We start from the raw sequence: 16,969 nt of genomic DNA on the forward strand, positions 1-16,969 counted from the left end.
TTATTTCATAATTATTCATTATATGACTGAATTGTAGCTTATTGCAAGGCATTAGATATTGACCATAGGTTCTCACTGGTTTTGATGCCTTGTAAAGAGTAACATACTATTTCTAAAAATATAAATATCATATGCACAAAATGAAGGCTATTGAGATTTTTGAAGGTGTGTTTACTTTCTGAAGTACAACTTTGAAATAACATCATTTTATTTTTTTGGTAACAGTAGCTTCTGTTAGAAGCAAGGATTAGTATTGGGAATTGACAAATTAAGGCTGCTTGTCCCCAGCATTACATTTCATTGATCAATTAAATGAAATTAAATGGAATTGAGCAAAGCATTGTCATGAAGTAGTCACCCCAAAACATAACATCATGCTACTTGATAGCAATGCAAATTGTGGATAGAGAGAGAGAGAGAGATCACTTGTAATCTTCACACTACTAAAATAAATACACAGAAAAAATACTTACTTTCTACTTGTTTGGACCAGACTTGTATTCATGCAAGAAGAAGGACCATTAAAATCATGAAATATTGAATTATAATATGGGGTTTTTTCATTACAACATTTATAATCTAACATCTGTGAATGTAAGGTGGTAGTTATGTCATACTCTCTCTTTTTATCTTCCTTCCACCAAAAAAAACGTAAGAAATAAATTGACCTGGGAGATAGTGACCGGCCATTAGGTGGGTACTGAAAAAATTGGGCTCCTAATCTCAATCTACAATACTCGCTTTTGAGATTATTAATACTAATAATTCACCATTTTCTCTTTAAAAACTATTTCAATTGTTAAATAGAAAAATATAATTTTAATTGCAAAATGAAATTTTCCTCAATAGGAGTGCTATATACTTGAATTTGCTCAATGGACATTGTATCTTCCTTTGTACAAGTATCTGTCCCATCTTTGCATTTTTTGTGTCTTCTGGAGTTTCAATTAAATATTAAGATATCCAACAATAATTAATAAAGAGCCCCACACATTCTTAATCATGCTTAAAATGTCAGAGGACAAAATTTGGTGGAGATTGGAAGACAATGTCAAAACTGATATTAAGAAAATGGAAAATCAACTGTTATTAGATAGTGATATTTGTTAGCTTGCTTATAAATTGAGTAGGTCTAGAAAAAGTTTATCTTCTTCACAACTACTTCTGTACCGTTTTTGGACAAAAGGAGAGATGTTAGTTTGTAAAATTATAAATGTAGTCACTTTAGTCATCTTTAATAATAATATACTAGGGCAGATTATTATTGAGTGTAACCCCATCTTTCAGCCTGAATTGCCAGTTTGAATCAAACTAATAATTCAAATAAGATTCAGACTTGATATCATATCTTGTCTGATTTATACATTTTAAGTTAATAATATTATATGGAAGATCTATACTTATAGCGATTTCTTACAATTAGCAGCTGAAATTTTAGGCACAGTTTGAATGCATTCATAAGACATCTTGGCCTCCACAGAGTTTTTGAAGTCAATATGATTTATAGCCATGTTGATGGTCTAGCTTAGATGACCACCACTGTGGCTTTGCTTGCACCTGCCATTACTGTATTTTTAGCCAGAAGCATCTTACCAAAACAAGAAAAGATTACTGAACTTAAAATTAGTGGCCAAACTAGAACAATATCCATGCAGAGCGGTTATTCTATTTTATCACTCTTGACAACGTACCACCCAAAGAATAGCCCTAACAAGACATGCAGAAAAACCAGAAAACTAGATTTTTTTTACTAGCAGTATCTATTTCTTCCATTGCCAAAGACAATTGCTATGGAGGATTAGACAAACTGGAATCAGCAGCTTCCTTCCAACATAACTTCAAATCTAATTTAGGTCAGTAGTTTTGATTGCTCTAGGCCTATACAGAATTGATTTAGTCTATTATTTCAAAACTTATAATTATGGTTTTAAAATTTCAAATGGAAACACACAGTACCAAGAGGAAAACCTAATCAATTAAATAGACTTGCCTTTCAAGACATGTTGCCCTAAGGAATGCTCTCTGCCCTGTCTTACGCCAACCAAAACCAAGGCAGGATTATTTTATTTTTCATGCTTCCTCCTATCTCCAGACTGTGTATTCTCTTGTACAGATCCCACCTTAATAGCTTGCCATTTCCTTTTGACTTTAACATATTTCATATCATTTCCTAAGTCAGACCTTTTTTTTACAATGTGCTAGATAGACTTAATACAGTTTTTTTTAAATACCGTACCTTTCCCTTCCAAAATTATGAGATCTACCTACTTAACATGTGACCTAGGCCTCCTATTTTGCATCATCAATTCACCACACTAGACAAAAGATTGTTTATAACTGACTGCTGATTTGAATAGCTAATAGTTGACTAAATTGATATGTGGTTTGGCTCATTACAGGGTTAGGACCAACCAGCGACCCCTGGGTTAGGATTTTAGGCAGCTACATCAACCAAAAGATTCTAGAAGTCATGAATATCAGGAATTGCTTCTTATTTAATATTACTGTTACTGCCTTTCTTCCTGAGGAAAGGAAAGAGTGTTTATTCAAACCCCAGTTTCACATGGCAATAGAATTTGATTAGATTTACATACAATTCTATGTTTTGGTGGGTAATTGACATTTTGCTCTCTCAAGCAGCAAAATGTCTAGGTCACTTCTCTGAATAATTCTCAAGTGAAAGCAAAAAAGAACCAAAACATGATACACTATGTATCTATCTACATCTCTATTTCTATATATGTATATACATATATCCATAAACACACAGTATGTTTAAAATGCAACACATTTCAATTGATATATTGTTCTTCCCTAGAAAATGTCTTTTTCCCATATTTCATTAGCAAATATATATGGGATAAAATCTTCAGTCAAAAGAATATATGAAGAGGGGGGGGTTTACCATTCCCCCCCTCAGACTAAGCAGCTTTGAAAATGGACCCTCGGGAAGAAAGAGGATAAAAGACTGATTTGTCTGACTTTTAATTGAAAATGACTTTCACAATTGCTGGAAACGACTCTGAACTGTTGTTTTAAAATAAAAAACTTTCGGCGACTTCTTTCCCTGCAAAAGGGAGGGCCAAGATGGCGCTCGCCCCTCTTTCTTTGTCTTTATGTAAATGAACTCTGTCCTTTGAAGCTACTCCCAAAGAGAGAATAAAAAAAGTGGATTGTTTGTTTACTCTCCCAAAGGGAAACTGGGACCTCCTCCTGTGTATGGATCTTCTGATCTTTGGCTGACTTTTCTTCTCATTCATCTTGGTGTATTTTACTCTTGGAACTGCAAATTGGGTGCCTTTGCGATTGTTTTCCTTTGGAGACCAGCGTGGCTGCGAAACCCTCTGACACCACCTTTCTTGGCAAGGACTTGCACCTCTGAATTTAAACAAATGGCGGCAAGGAAACCCCCGACCGGCAAGGCGCATTCAGCCCCCTCATCTGCTACCCCAATCCCCACGATGCAACAGTCCAAGATCTCGTCAATGTTGCAGAAAGCAGTGGCTGGGGAGAACCCAAAGGAACTATTTGTTACGGAAATGTTTAAAGAACTTATGAAGGGACAGAATGAAATGAGGGCTGAGATCAAAGAAGAACTCAGAGTGGTTAAAGAACATAAAGCTGGAAATACACAGCGAATTTTGGTGTTAAAGGACGGAATGGCGGGGCTGGGGAAGAAGTGAAAACAATGCGCAAGGGAAACATAGATATGGAAAATTTTCAGACAAAAGTAGAATTTGAAAGAATGTCCTTTTTTCTTAGATTCCAGAACTTACCAGAAGCAGAGAACGAAAACCTTAAAGATATTATGAGTACAATCTTAGCAGATTATTTTAAGAGAGACAAAAAACAAGTATGGTGGGATATGGATCTAGTATATAGGATAAACTCAGCGTATGCTAGAAGACACAATGTTCCAAGGGAGATACATGTTAAGTTTGTCAGGAGATCCACAAGGGACGAGGTACTTGCGACCCAAAGGGAGGGACCATTGAAATACAAAGATGAAGAGATCACCATTCTCAAACAGATCCCGAAAAAAATAAGAGATAGAAGGAGGAAATTTTCCTCCCTAGCAAAAAAAATTGTATGAAAAAGGGATCTGGTTTAAATGGTTGATACCAGAGGGGATGTTAATCTTCTGGGAGGGAAATAGGATCAGAATTAATACAGTTCAGGAGGCAGAGGCTTTCACCAAAAAGAATTTTCCGCTCTCAGAGGAAGAATTGAGTGGGAGTAGTGAAAGAGACAGTAAAACACAAGATAGTAAGACTCAAGACGGGAAGGAGGGGGGCACTGAGGCTGTCTCTGGCGACAGGGAGGAAGAAGCAATATCGAAAAGGCTCAGATCCCAAAAATAAAAATATTTGGAACAATAGCAGTTAGTGATATATTAGAAAATGACAAAGAGAAACAGATAGGAACACAAGACTAACAATATAGAGTAAGATTTGATTTACTGTTTTCTTCTATAAATTTGTTGTACAATGTTATATAAATGAGTATCGTGATGGGAGCTCTACCAACAGTATGAAAGCTGCCAAAAAAATTTGTATACCTATTTACCCTCCCCTATATATTTGAAAACCAATAAAATTTTGTTTAAAAAAAAAGAATATATGAAGAGAAAATATTTTTAAAAGGTATAGTGACGACAAAGCATTGAATATATAATATGCATATTTTTTTTGAAACTCATAGGATTATTTTTTTTGACATAGTGTAATATAGTTCCTTGTTTTCCTTCTTTGCCATTATTTGATGTCTTATACAAAGGCATGCCTAATTATTGATTCCAGAATGATACATTGTTTTCATTGTTAGATATATCTCATTCAATTAGTTGCAAAATAAGGAACTGTATTATTTTTCAAAGGAGGGTGCTTATTTTAAAATGTTAATAATATAGTAAGGCTGTGCATGCTGAGAAAATGATCAGAGAAAGAGCTTCATAACATTCAGGAGCACAAGCACAGTAGCTCTTTAAAGTAGTTGGGTCTTTTTTCAGAATTTCATGGATGCCTAGGGGAAAATACTGCTGCTTTAATGAGATGTGTTCAAGCTGTTGTATGAAAACCTAATGAAGATGCATCTAATTTAAAGAAATAATAATAATAATAATAATAATAATAATAATAATAATAATAATAATAAATTTTATTAGCCGCTCCCTTTCCAGACAGGACTCGGGGCGGCGTACAATAAAACATATAAAACATAAAACATATGTACAAACACATAAACATACATATATACAAAGACATACATGCATACATGCACGGAGGAGGTAACAAATTACATCACATTTAGACAGTTAAAAATCACCATTAAAATACCCCATTAGTAATAACACAATTTAAAAATTTAAAAAATTTAAATGGACTGTCAGGAGGAATAAGAGAAAAAAAAATGCTCCAAAATGCTCCAATCATGCTCCCATGCATTTTGGAACACTATTTCTGAATCAATTTTGAAGCATGGTCAACCATAAAATATTAATGTCAGGATTTCCAGTAATTATATTAAATAACTCCCTGTTGTTTGTCCATTCTGTAATAATCAGCTGTATGTTTGTTTCTGTGTTTGTTCATTCAATTTTTAGTTCAGTTCTGTCTATATATATCTACTATCACATTAATGAATGTAAATAAATACCTAGAATGAATCAATAAAATAAACTTGTCATTAATATATTATGTGAGACCAAAAAGTTTCCATTCAAAAATACTATGTGGATTACACATATTTTTGAATACACATATTCAAAATATATGTAATCCATCAGTACTTTGAAGAGGAAATAGTTTTGATTGGGAAAATGTTAAAAAGGAAGAATTAAGTCTTTCACTTTGAGAGGAAAGAAAAACAGCAGACAACTTTCTGCAACAGATTACCATGCAGACTGGTATCTTTGATTTCACTAGAGATTTTCAAAGAAATCAGGCATTTCAAACTTGGCAAGTTTTAAGAGGAGTGGATTTCCACTCCTCCGAATTCCCCAGTCACACAAGTTAAAGTTGCCAAGTTTGAAAAATACTAGACTGAAATAGACATCTATTAAAAATGGTGTAGTAAATATCTAGGATACAAGGGCTTCATGAACTCTTAGGAAATTTCTGACTTTATGATTCTATAATTTCAATTTTGAAGAATGTTGGTAATATCAGCCAAATAATATATGTCCTGAAGCAAGATTAGAATCAAGTTGTAGCTGAGATTCTACAGAGGAAAGACAAAAGAAGAGAAGACAGGATCCAGGCTACAAAGAATTAGTACACCAACAAAGTCATGGCAAAAGGTTAGCCAGGCACAACTATATAGTCCCACAAACAGATTTTTCTTCCCCAATGAACTGCTCCTAAGACAAAACTATTGTGTAGTTTCCCTGTTTCCTAATTCTTTGCAGTGGTTTGGGCACCTGTTGAATACAAATTTATTTAAAAGTTAATCTGTTTTATAACTAGAAGCTGAAGTATATTTCTGTTTTCTGATACTTGATCTGATAGCTGCATTTTTCTTATGGAATATGTAACTTCACCAGTAAGACTGTATTCAAAATTTTGGGGAGAAGTTCATATAATTGGCACAGGTTGGTTATAATTTATTTATTAGATGTCTACAACTACCAAACTCAACTAAGCACCTTTGGGCCTACAATTCTAAAATTATAAAACAATTAAAACCAGTAAAAAAAATCCACAAAATAAATAGATAACCTGGTTCCAGTACCAGGATCTAATTTTATTTGATGAAAAATTTTTGATAGGTTTGCCTAACTATATTTCCTCCTGTGAGGAGACTTCCTTATATAAACCTGTGATAAATACTGAACATCATAATTAATTCGGTTCCTTACTACAATAGGTTAGTTCCTATATTCCTGTCATTCTGTCAGACTTTGCTTATCATTGTTATTTTGCCAACAATGATGTGAGATACATATTACAAATCAATTGTTCTCAGAATATAGATGGCAGTTATTTGATCATTCACTTAATTTGGAACACTGAATGGTCCACAAAGAGTCCATTAATTTGGGTAAAGAGTAATTTGAACTGCTAAAGTATAAGGTGCACTTTCATATTTTCTCTGGCAGTGGGCAATCAATAATTTGGGTTTTCTCAAATTATGTTAGCAATACATATTTTAATTTAATTTATTAAGAAATATGGAAGAAAGGACCTAAGGAATGTCAAATCCAGTTTAAAATAAAAACAGTTAAAAATTATCTAACTTAGCAACTCAGATATTACAAGAATGTTAAATTTTAGGATATTTGCTCAATAGTTTCCTGGAACTCCAGAGCATGCTCTTGCCTTTCTTCAGAATGAAATTCTCCAGATAATTTTTACTGCACCTCTTTAATATAAAGCAAGTTTCCGATACATTTCCACCAGTGCATGAGAAAGAGCAATAATATGGTAACTGGTATGGATAGGTATGGATCCATCTACTATTTTATAATGTGTAAGCTAGTAAGTGCAGCAATAGATTTTGCCTTATCACTGTCTCATCATCAGGTTATACCAGTATATAGAGAGAATGTAGGTGGCTTAAAAAAGGTGGCTTCTAAATTGGTCAAATTTAGAAAGATCCTATTGTAGTAAGTTACTAATTATCAACTGAGTCCCACAGATTTTAAAGTCTGCTCTAACTAAATCTGGATCTCAAACCATAATACCTATGTTCATTCATAGGAAGCCTTCCTTTTTCTTTTGAACGTTTTGCAGTTCCCTTCCTATCTTCTGCCACACAGTAGGTTATGTTTCAAGGCTCTTCATATAATAAAACATGTATTATAATTTTCAGTCTCACTTGTTTTCCTCCCATAAACCTATTGGTATGTTTAATTCTTTTCCCAACACTCTCGAAAATATTGTATAATTACTGCACAGTACCTCTCTAACACGGGAACTGCTGTTCTAGCAGTTTGTGAACAAAAAACGCATTTCTGGAATGGATTAGTCTCTGCCACATGTCAATCACCCTTTTTGCCCCAGAAGGACCAGCTCAGCAGAATAGGGATTGTTCACCTAACAGCTGCACCATGAGAAAGAGGTCATTTACATAAATGAACACATTCAGCCATAATAAGTAATATGAACAAAGATGAAATGAGAGAGACGAGGGGAACAGAAGGGAATAGAAAAGGATTAATGGGCAGAATTAAAGGGAAAAGAGAATACAATTGCAGAACTATTCTCAGAAATTATTGAGATCTCCCAAAGGACAGGCAAGGTCTCAGAAGACTGGAAAACAAATGTCATATTCATTTTGAAAAAAGGTAAGAACTCAGAAAATGTAGATCAGCCAGATGTGTATACTTGGCAAAACCTTGGCATACTTGGCAGAATAATTCACATTTGATGTCATACTTTTGATTCTTGGTAAGAGGTCAGAAATTTGTAAAAAGCCATTCTAGTCATTTAGTCACAGTTCAAGAATACAGTAGAATGGAATGGAATGAAATAGAATAGAATAGGACAGGGCGAAACAGAACAGCTTTATTGGCCAAGGGTGATTTACATATCTCTGGTGCATAAGCTCTCAGTGTATATACAAACAACATGGTAATATATTCATAAGGTACCAATAGGAAAAGGTAATAGAAAATCTGAGTAATATAGTCATACTACATGGGTAAATATCCTTAGAAACAAGACAATACATAGGTGTTCAGCAAAGTTATGGCATGAGGGGAAAAATCTGGATTACTCACCTTGGGTTAAGTTTTAGATGTTAGCCCTGAAAAAATGCTGTGAACTCTTGGAAGAAAAGTGATAATCTGTGACATAAAGATAAAAAAGAAAGAAGAATGAGAAGAAATTATCTTTATGGAGCAGTTATGGAAGAGAAACAAAAACTAACAAAAACAGCAATGTACATACAGTTTGAATATTGTACACCTTCAAGTAGAGAAAATATGATTTGCTAACTTTTACATGTAGGTAAAAGAGGAACTTGAACAATAGTTACACTTCCTAAAACAGTCTTCTTTTACCAGTTTATGGTTGTTGCAGTATCGTACAAATTAAGGTTGTAGCAATATGATATAAATAGGTTGAGAAAGGTGTGAGGTTCTTAGTTCTCTCTGAGCTTCGCTGTTTTCTTGCAAAAGTTTCAATACCCAAACTAGGTAACATTATCATCAACAACAACATCATTATGCTATTGGGGAGTGAGGTTTGCTCACAATTTATATTCTGGTGGCTTGCCCTGTCAGTGTTGCTGGGAGTAGTCTTGGTAGGTTGATGGGGGTTTTGTGGGGGGAGGAGGTTGGACTGCTTTCTTTTGGCTTGTTTGGCAATTATTTGTCTTTAAGAGGTATTGTTCACTTCTTGATTGTTTGTCTGATGTTAACCTTGGTGTTAATCTATGCCCATCTGGCTGTTGATTGCTGGTGGGAAGATGTTTTGTTTTTTCCTCCCTTTTTGTCTTGTTGATTGTCTCTTTTGCAGTATGTAATTGCTTATGTAGCTGCTTATGTCCATGGGTCTGTTGGTGGCCAATTTGTTAGAGGCAAAGGAAGTCTCTAGCATTTTTCGACTTGGCTTAATCTAGGATGGTCACAGTTTCCCAGTTGAAACTATGGGTAACTCTGTCCATATGTTGTGAAATTAAAGAGTTAGTTGGTGTTCATGGATGCATTATTAGTCTTCTGCCTGTTTGATCTACATAGTGGCTATTTACACTATGTTGTAGAAAATTCCTTTTTTTTCTTCCAGGGCCTCTGGATATTTTGGTTTTCTTAGGATGTTTAGAAGCACTTTAATTGGTTTGTGTGCTATGATGTCCAATTATATCATTACCATTACCCATAGCTACAACATCACAAAATAATTAAAAGTAAAGATTGAGCATCTCATAGAGGGAAGCAAATACTCCATCAAACTCCCCCCCCATGACAGTAATAATCAAAGACATGACAATGGATGAGAATGAAATCGTGGTTTCATTTAATCTTTTTTACTTCCATACGTCCAGAATTAGCCAACATGGACATAAACAACATCTACATGTCATACAAAAGAGGCAATCAAGATTGCTGGACCACCAGCAATCAATAGCCAAATGAGCATAGATTAACTCCCAAAAGTAACATCCGATCAACAATCAAGATATAAACAAATACTCAAATCAAAGAACTACCAAACAAGCCAACAGTAGATAGCCCAACCAACAAACAACAAAATAACTTATCAAGATCACCCCCATCAACACTGACACAGCAAGTCACCAGTATATAAATTGACAGCAAACCCCACTCCCTACTAGCACTTGTTACCCCTGTTAATTATGATAATGTTACCAAGTTTGGGTAATGAAACATCTATAAGAAAACAACCAAGCTCACAGAGCACTAACAACTCCTCATTTCATCCCTGAGCAACAAATGTTGTCCTTTATGAGAAAGGTGTCCCTATGGAAAACCAATAGGAATTTTAATGGATTACATTTCTTCAAAACCATGTGATGCAGACGAGATCTATTAGACTCTCCAATTTCAGCTTGGAACCATTTCTATTCATTTCCACTTTCTGTCAATTAATAAATGTGGAGCCAATCAGCTTGAATCTCACATTTTCCATTGGAGCAAAAATACTTCCAAGCAGCTTCTCGGAGACTTGGGGTAGCTGGCAAATACAAAGCTGAGCCCCACAGTGAAGAAGAAAGAAACCTGGAGAAAATATCAGAGATGATAAAAAGTAGAGCAAGCAGTACACTGAAATAGACCTTGTGCTGCCTTCTGTTCAAGCAAAGATTTGAATCATCTAGCCCACATGCTTGTTTTCCATTCATAATTAGGGCAACAAAATACATCCTTTTCCTGTTCTGCTCCATCAGCATAGCCACAGAAAACATCCTCATTTTCAATAACTCTTCCCCTTTATCTCCCACTGCCTGATGCCTAATAAGCTGATTGCTATTTACTTTGGACTAAGAGCTAATCTGTTAATGATTGATTTTAAATTTTTACAGCCATTTGTCTGTGGCAGGGCTTGAGACAGTGAACAACATTCTATTTCTACTTGATGAATTGGCTTTTCTTTAAAAAGAATTAAGTCAGAAATCCTCAATGTAGTGTTTTGCTGACAAATAGTTGATGTACAGTAGGCAAAGAAGAAATGGTTGCTCTTTGCAAAAAGAAAAAAACCCCACCTCACTGGCCTTTGAAACAGTCAGCAAATAATATAAAGGGACATTTGGTTAATAGTAGTGGCAGGGTAAAGGCCTTTCTGTGGGCAAAGTAAAACATAATTATGCTATAAATTTGCAGAGCTTAAAATTTCTTAATTAACAAAATTGATGTTCATCGCTGAGCTGCAGCAAGGGAATATGAACTTATACAAGTACTGTCCTTTTAAAATGATCTTAATTGTATACCATATGATATATGTATGGGCATGATATACACTTTCAAGTGAATTTTGTTTCCATTAAATAACTGCCAAATAGACAGTTGTTATTTTTAATTGGTACAACCCAGCAATGCAATGCAGTTTAATCACTGGGTCTAAAAAATCAAGGAGGAAATCACTGTTTTCTTCAGATAGCTCAGAAAAGAATGCTAAAAAAAAATCTACATCTGACTGCTTTGGATTATTTACTAGAATCTCACCTAAGACACATTGACAGGCAGTGTCAAGAACCTAGCACTTAATTTTCTGATTCTCTTTTCTTTCATTTCAAAAACATTAGTATCACCGAACAGTGTGATTTATAAGGAATTTTCAGATTGACCCAAAGCTTTAAATGGATCTGCCATGATTTGTCAGCCCACCCATAAACATCTCAAGAGTTTCCAGAGGAGAAAGACAGCTTGTCACTTAGACCTTTAAGAAGGAAAGCACTTCATGCTACCAATCGAATCACATTCTGGCTATTCTGTCTTTTACCGCTAAGTGTTATCTCCTTTTCTGAAGAGAAATTTGGAATATATGACAAAGTATCATTAAATGAATATTCCAGAATATCCCATGCAGTGGTGGGATTCAAACTTTTTTACTACCAGTTGTGTGGGCATGGCTTGGTGGGTGTGGCATGGCTTGGTCGGCATGGCAGGGGAATGATACTGCAAAATTTACATTCCCAGCCCAATCCAGGGGAAGGTTACTGCAAAATCCCCATTTCCTCCAGATCAGCTGGGACTTGAGAGGCAGAGAATAGAGGAGGGGCGGGGTCAGTAAGAGGTGGTACTTACCGGTTCTCTGAACTACTCAAAATTTCCACTACTGGATCTGGTTAGAACCTGCTGAATACCACCTCTGATCCCATGAATGAAATTCTGCACTTTTACTTGCTTATTGGTAACTAATTCTGTTTAGTGAATCTACAAGAGAGATCAGAAATATTACTAATCTGGTCCATAGAAACTAATAAAGAGGAGGAATATATGAAATGGAAATATTCCTGTAACAATTTGATATGATTTGTCTTGCTTGGCCCCAAAACCTCAACCTCAGCTGGCTTCTGTAATGATCCAAAGAGGTTTTGAGCATGAACAGAAGCTTCTTTCAGCTTCTGCAACAGTTGATCAAAGCTATGGATGAGTTCTCAGAAGCAAGACGATCTGAAGCTGTTTTTCTTCTCTTTTGGAACACCCCTTTGAAACATCACCCAAGCCTATAATAAACAATAAATGGTAGCTATAATTTGAGTACAGTTTATGTTTATTCATAGTGGAGATTCTTCTTATAGTACAGTAGGCAACCACAGATTTTAGTGCAGATCAAGAGCACATTGTAGATCAAGGCTATTGGGGGCTTTGGTTTCCATGGTTAATTGCAAAAAAAAATGTTTTGCCCAAAACACAATGATGTCATGTGTGGTTTGGCTTTTTTATTTGCCTTATTCACAGATTTATTTGCTTTGTGTGCATGTTATTCTATTAGACAGTTTTGAATAGCAGTGGGATCATTATAAAAAAATGGATAAATAAAGATACTACATTTAAACCCAAAACCTTCCTCATAGTGTATAAACGAAATAAGACCCCTGTTTCAAGCAGTAGCATAGCCAATGGTAGAGATTATTGGGATTTCCAGTTCAGGAATATCTGGAAAGCATACATTCCCACCCCTAATGCAGAACAATATAATCACTGCGAAATATATCACAGAAACCTCATGAAAGGAAACCTTGTGCAACAGACTTGTAGAATGTGCATATTCTCCTTTTTTATCTTGATTGTCTTTGAATATCAGAAACAAATTGTTTGCCCATGCCTGCAAAACTTCCATTTCCAAAGGGAAATTGTAATACAGATAATCCTCAAATTATGATCACAACAGAGCCTAAAATTTCTGTTGCTAAGCAATATATTTTTAAGTGAGTTTTGCCTTATTTTATGACCTTTCCTGCCACAGTTGTTAGGTGAATCATTGCACTTGTTAGTCACACAGTTGTTAAGTGAATCTGGCTTCCCCAATGACTTTGCTGATAAGAAGTTTGCAAAAGGTGATCACATAACCCTGGGACAGTGGAACCATCATAAATTGAACCAATTGCCAGGAATTTTGCTCATGTGACCATGGGGATATTACAATGGTCATAAATGTGAAAAACAGTGATAAATCATTTTTTTCAGTGCCATTGTAACTTTGAATAATCACTAAATCAATGGTTGTAAATCAAGGATTATCTGTACGCGAAGCATCTTGAAACCACAGAGATGTAGTTAGGATACAGTTATACTAATTTAGATTCTGTATTCATTACAGCGTAGTTTCAATACTTGCAAATCAAAATAAATATTCTAAATTCATGAGAGTGTCTATATTTGTCCCCTACATAATGATTAGGGAGAAATGACAGAAAAAGTGGGCTGGTATAGTTTGGCCATCCTCACTTCTTCCTTGTGTATGGACGCTGTATGTTTTGCAAATGTAAATATCACCTAGAATTATTTCCAGTGTTAAAATATATGTGTTGTTTGCTTTGTATATCAAATTTAACTCCCAACAGCTCCAGATAAGTTGAAGAACCACTTATCTGAAATCTGAAGGAATCGCTGCCAACAGTGCTGTCAATAATACATCAAAAGAACAACAGCTCCATTCATTACAGGGCAGCTTCTAATAACTCACAATTATGTTTATAAAGAAATCTTCTACACTCTCTGTCTGGTTAATTCCATTGCACCACAAAAAAAGCACTCGGCCATTTGAAATATGAAATGTTGTTCATTAATATTTTAGATGCCATAAGACATAGAGACTCCACAATAATATCATGCCTGGAAAGAATCAAAGTCAGCTTCGGAGCAAAAAGGCTGGTCTATTGACCACCTTGTGAAGCAGATATCATCTGACAGAGATTGCCTATCTCAGCAGATGCACTGGAAACAGGAGAAAGTGTTAAATATAACCAGGTAGACAGTGATGAATTGACATGCTGAAAAATCGAACACTTCAGTAATCAGCCTAAGGATCTGATATCAACAACATTTTTCAGTTTTGTCCAAATTCATTGAAAGGTGTAGTTTAGCAAGTTCACTTCTCATTGGCAAAATCTTTTATCTTTATGCAGGGTTCCTGATTGAATTCTCAGCCATCTGCAATAGATTTCATGTCACCATGGTTCTTTGCATAAAATAACTGTCTAAATGTTTACATAAGATCAAAAAAAATGTACACATAGCCACATGAATGTTGGCAGCTATTCCTTCATGTGCATTTGAACTTGCAGCTTTTAGTACCAAAATGGAAATGATTCTAAAAAGGAGGATTTGGGAAAATAATATGATTCTGAATATACTTCAAGCTGTGATAAATTCCTGAATAATTGTGTTTAAAAAGCTAAAGAGAACTGACACATTTTTTAACTGCTGATGCTCTTCACAAAGACTCCTTACATTTTTTCAGCAAGCTAATTTAATCGGTGAATGGCATGCCATATTATTGAAAATGTTCATACTGTATATGCAGAGCTAGAAAAGAAGGGGTTGCCCTGTTCAGACCTGAAATTGATTCATAGAAGGCTACATTAGATGTTCATGTCTTTAGTTGCCAAGACCATCAATGTTTTTTCAGCATTTTCAATAGCAATTCCAGGATTGCTTATGCATATGGTGTTCTGGATTATAACCGAGGAACATAATCAGGTACATTCACACCTTTCTCCAACTTGATGCTCCCTGTCATTCGTACAATTGGAGTTCAGCTCCCATAATCCCTACCAGCATGTGCTATGTAAACTAATGCAATTAAGACAAGTGTCAGGTGATGGGAACTTAATCTCATCTAAAAGACACTATGATGATTAAGGAAAAGACTAATTGGACAAACACTCTTGTCTGTGAAAGAGGGGTTTGCACACCTAAATTAGTTTGAGTATGGCCAGGAATCATTCTGAATAAATAAAAGAATTCACAGAAGGAAGCATTTAAGGTTTATGAAGGACCATAAGATATTGAATACATATATAGGATATGCTGTTGCAACTGCTGTTACATCCAGTAGTACTACTGTTATATTACAGTAATGTTCATGGATGCCAAATGCTTTATTTGTAAAAATGATATTCATTTTAACAGGCCTGGATTTCTTAGGATGCCTCTTAGTCCATTATAAAAAATAGTAGACATTCTCTTTTATATGTATATAATTTTAATAAAATTACACACACACACACACCATACACACACACGTGTGTGTGTGTGTGTGTATAGGTATATATACATTATATATGTATAAAAGGGAATATCTATCATTTTTATAATGGACTAAGAAAGAGGCATTCTAAGAACTCCGTGCCAGTTAAAATAGGGGGGAAAAGTTCATTGAAAAGGGATATAAATATCAGATATCAAGTGCACAAAAGGATGTTTACTGATATTTAAAACTATAAAATATCACCTTTATAATTTGGTTGTGTTATAATTCTAATTACAGTTACCTAATTAATGTCTTCATGATTTCATTAAATATTTAGGATATTTATACTATCTACAGAAATAATCTCTATCCATTAAGAGTGCATAAATCCTCAGTCTTATCTTTAAAAGTGCTGTATGCTTATTTCATCACAAAATACATTAATGGTTATCCATTAATGATAAAGTACTCTCTTTCGATCAAATGTATTTCCCTGTAACACAAAATCGGATTGCTTTCTCTGAAAGGTAGAAGACAATATTGGAAGATAAATAGCTACATGGTCAAATAAGCAAAAATTATATTGTCACTATACTTTCTATTCTTTCTGCAGAAATCCACCTCACATCCAAAGAAAGAAAATGTGAAATACAATGTGGAAGCAAAAGAAAAAAATGTAGATCTAAGATGCTCTAAGGTATATTGTTGTCCATGCTTTGACAATAATTTGAAGAGAAGTATACTGATGCATGAGTGCAGCACCATTTTAAAGCAGGTTTTTTTTTCTTAAGATTCTGCATAATTTTGAACAATGGATACAACTGTCTAAATGACTTACATTAACGAATTGAGTTGCTTTAATGAATGATGTCTCTTTTTTAGCATGTGCAGTTTTCCGTTCTCCCTTAGTCTTCTTTTTAAAGTCATCATCAAATTAGAATTTTAATTAGGCAGAATGGGAAATTATTATCCATATGGAGTGTATAGTTATTTAAATTAAATGGAATTTGAGATGGTGGAAAGGGTCGGATTGCTTGCTCTGAAAGGTAGAAGCCCTGCTTATCCTAACATAAAGTCTCATTTCCCAGCAAACCCTATCTACAGATACTCCTTAACTACTTTTTTATTGACTAGGATAATATCCTGACTTTAAGACATGCCATATGCAATACTGAAACTTCCATCAACATTATCAATTTCCAAATTCTGAGAGGATAAGTAAACTATTTGGTGATTATATTGCCATTTAAAAAATCCTGTTTGTCTTTTTTGTACTCTCGTTGTTATCTCATGGCTTGTTCGCTTTCCAGCCACTTCTGGCTGGCTCCAGAGTAGGGTAGGAATGGAGATTTTGCAGTATCCTTCCCCTACCA

The sequence above is a fragment of the Natrix helvetica genome (assembly GCF_964273705.1).
Source record: "Natrix helvetica genome assembly, chromosome: Z".
Classification (NCBI taxonomy): Eukaryota; Metazoa; Chordata; class Lepidosauria; order Squamata; family Natricidae; genus Natrix; species Natrix helvetica.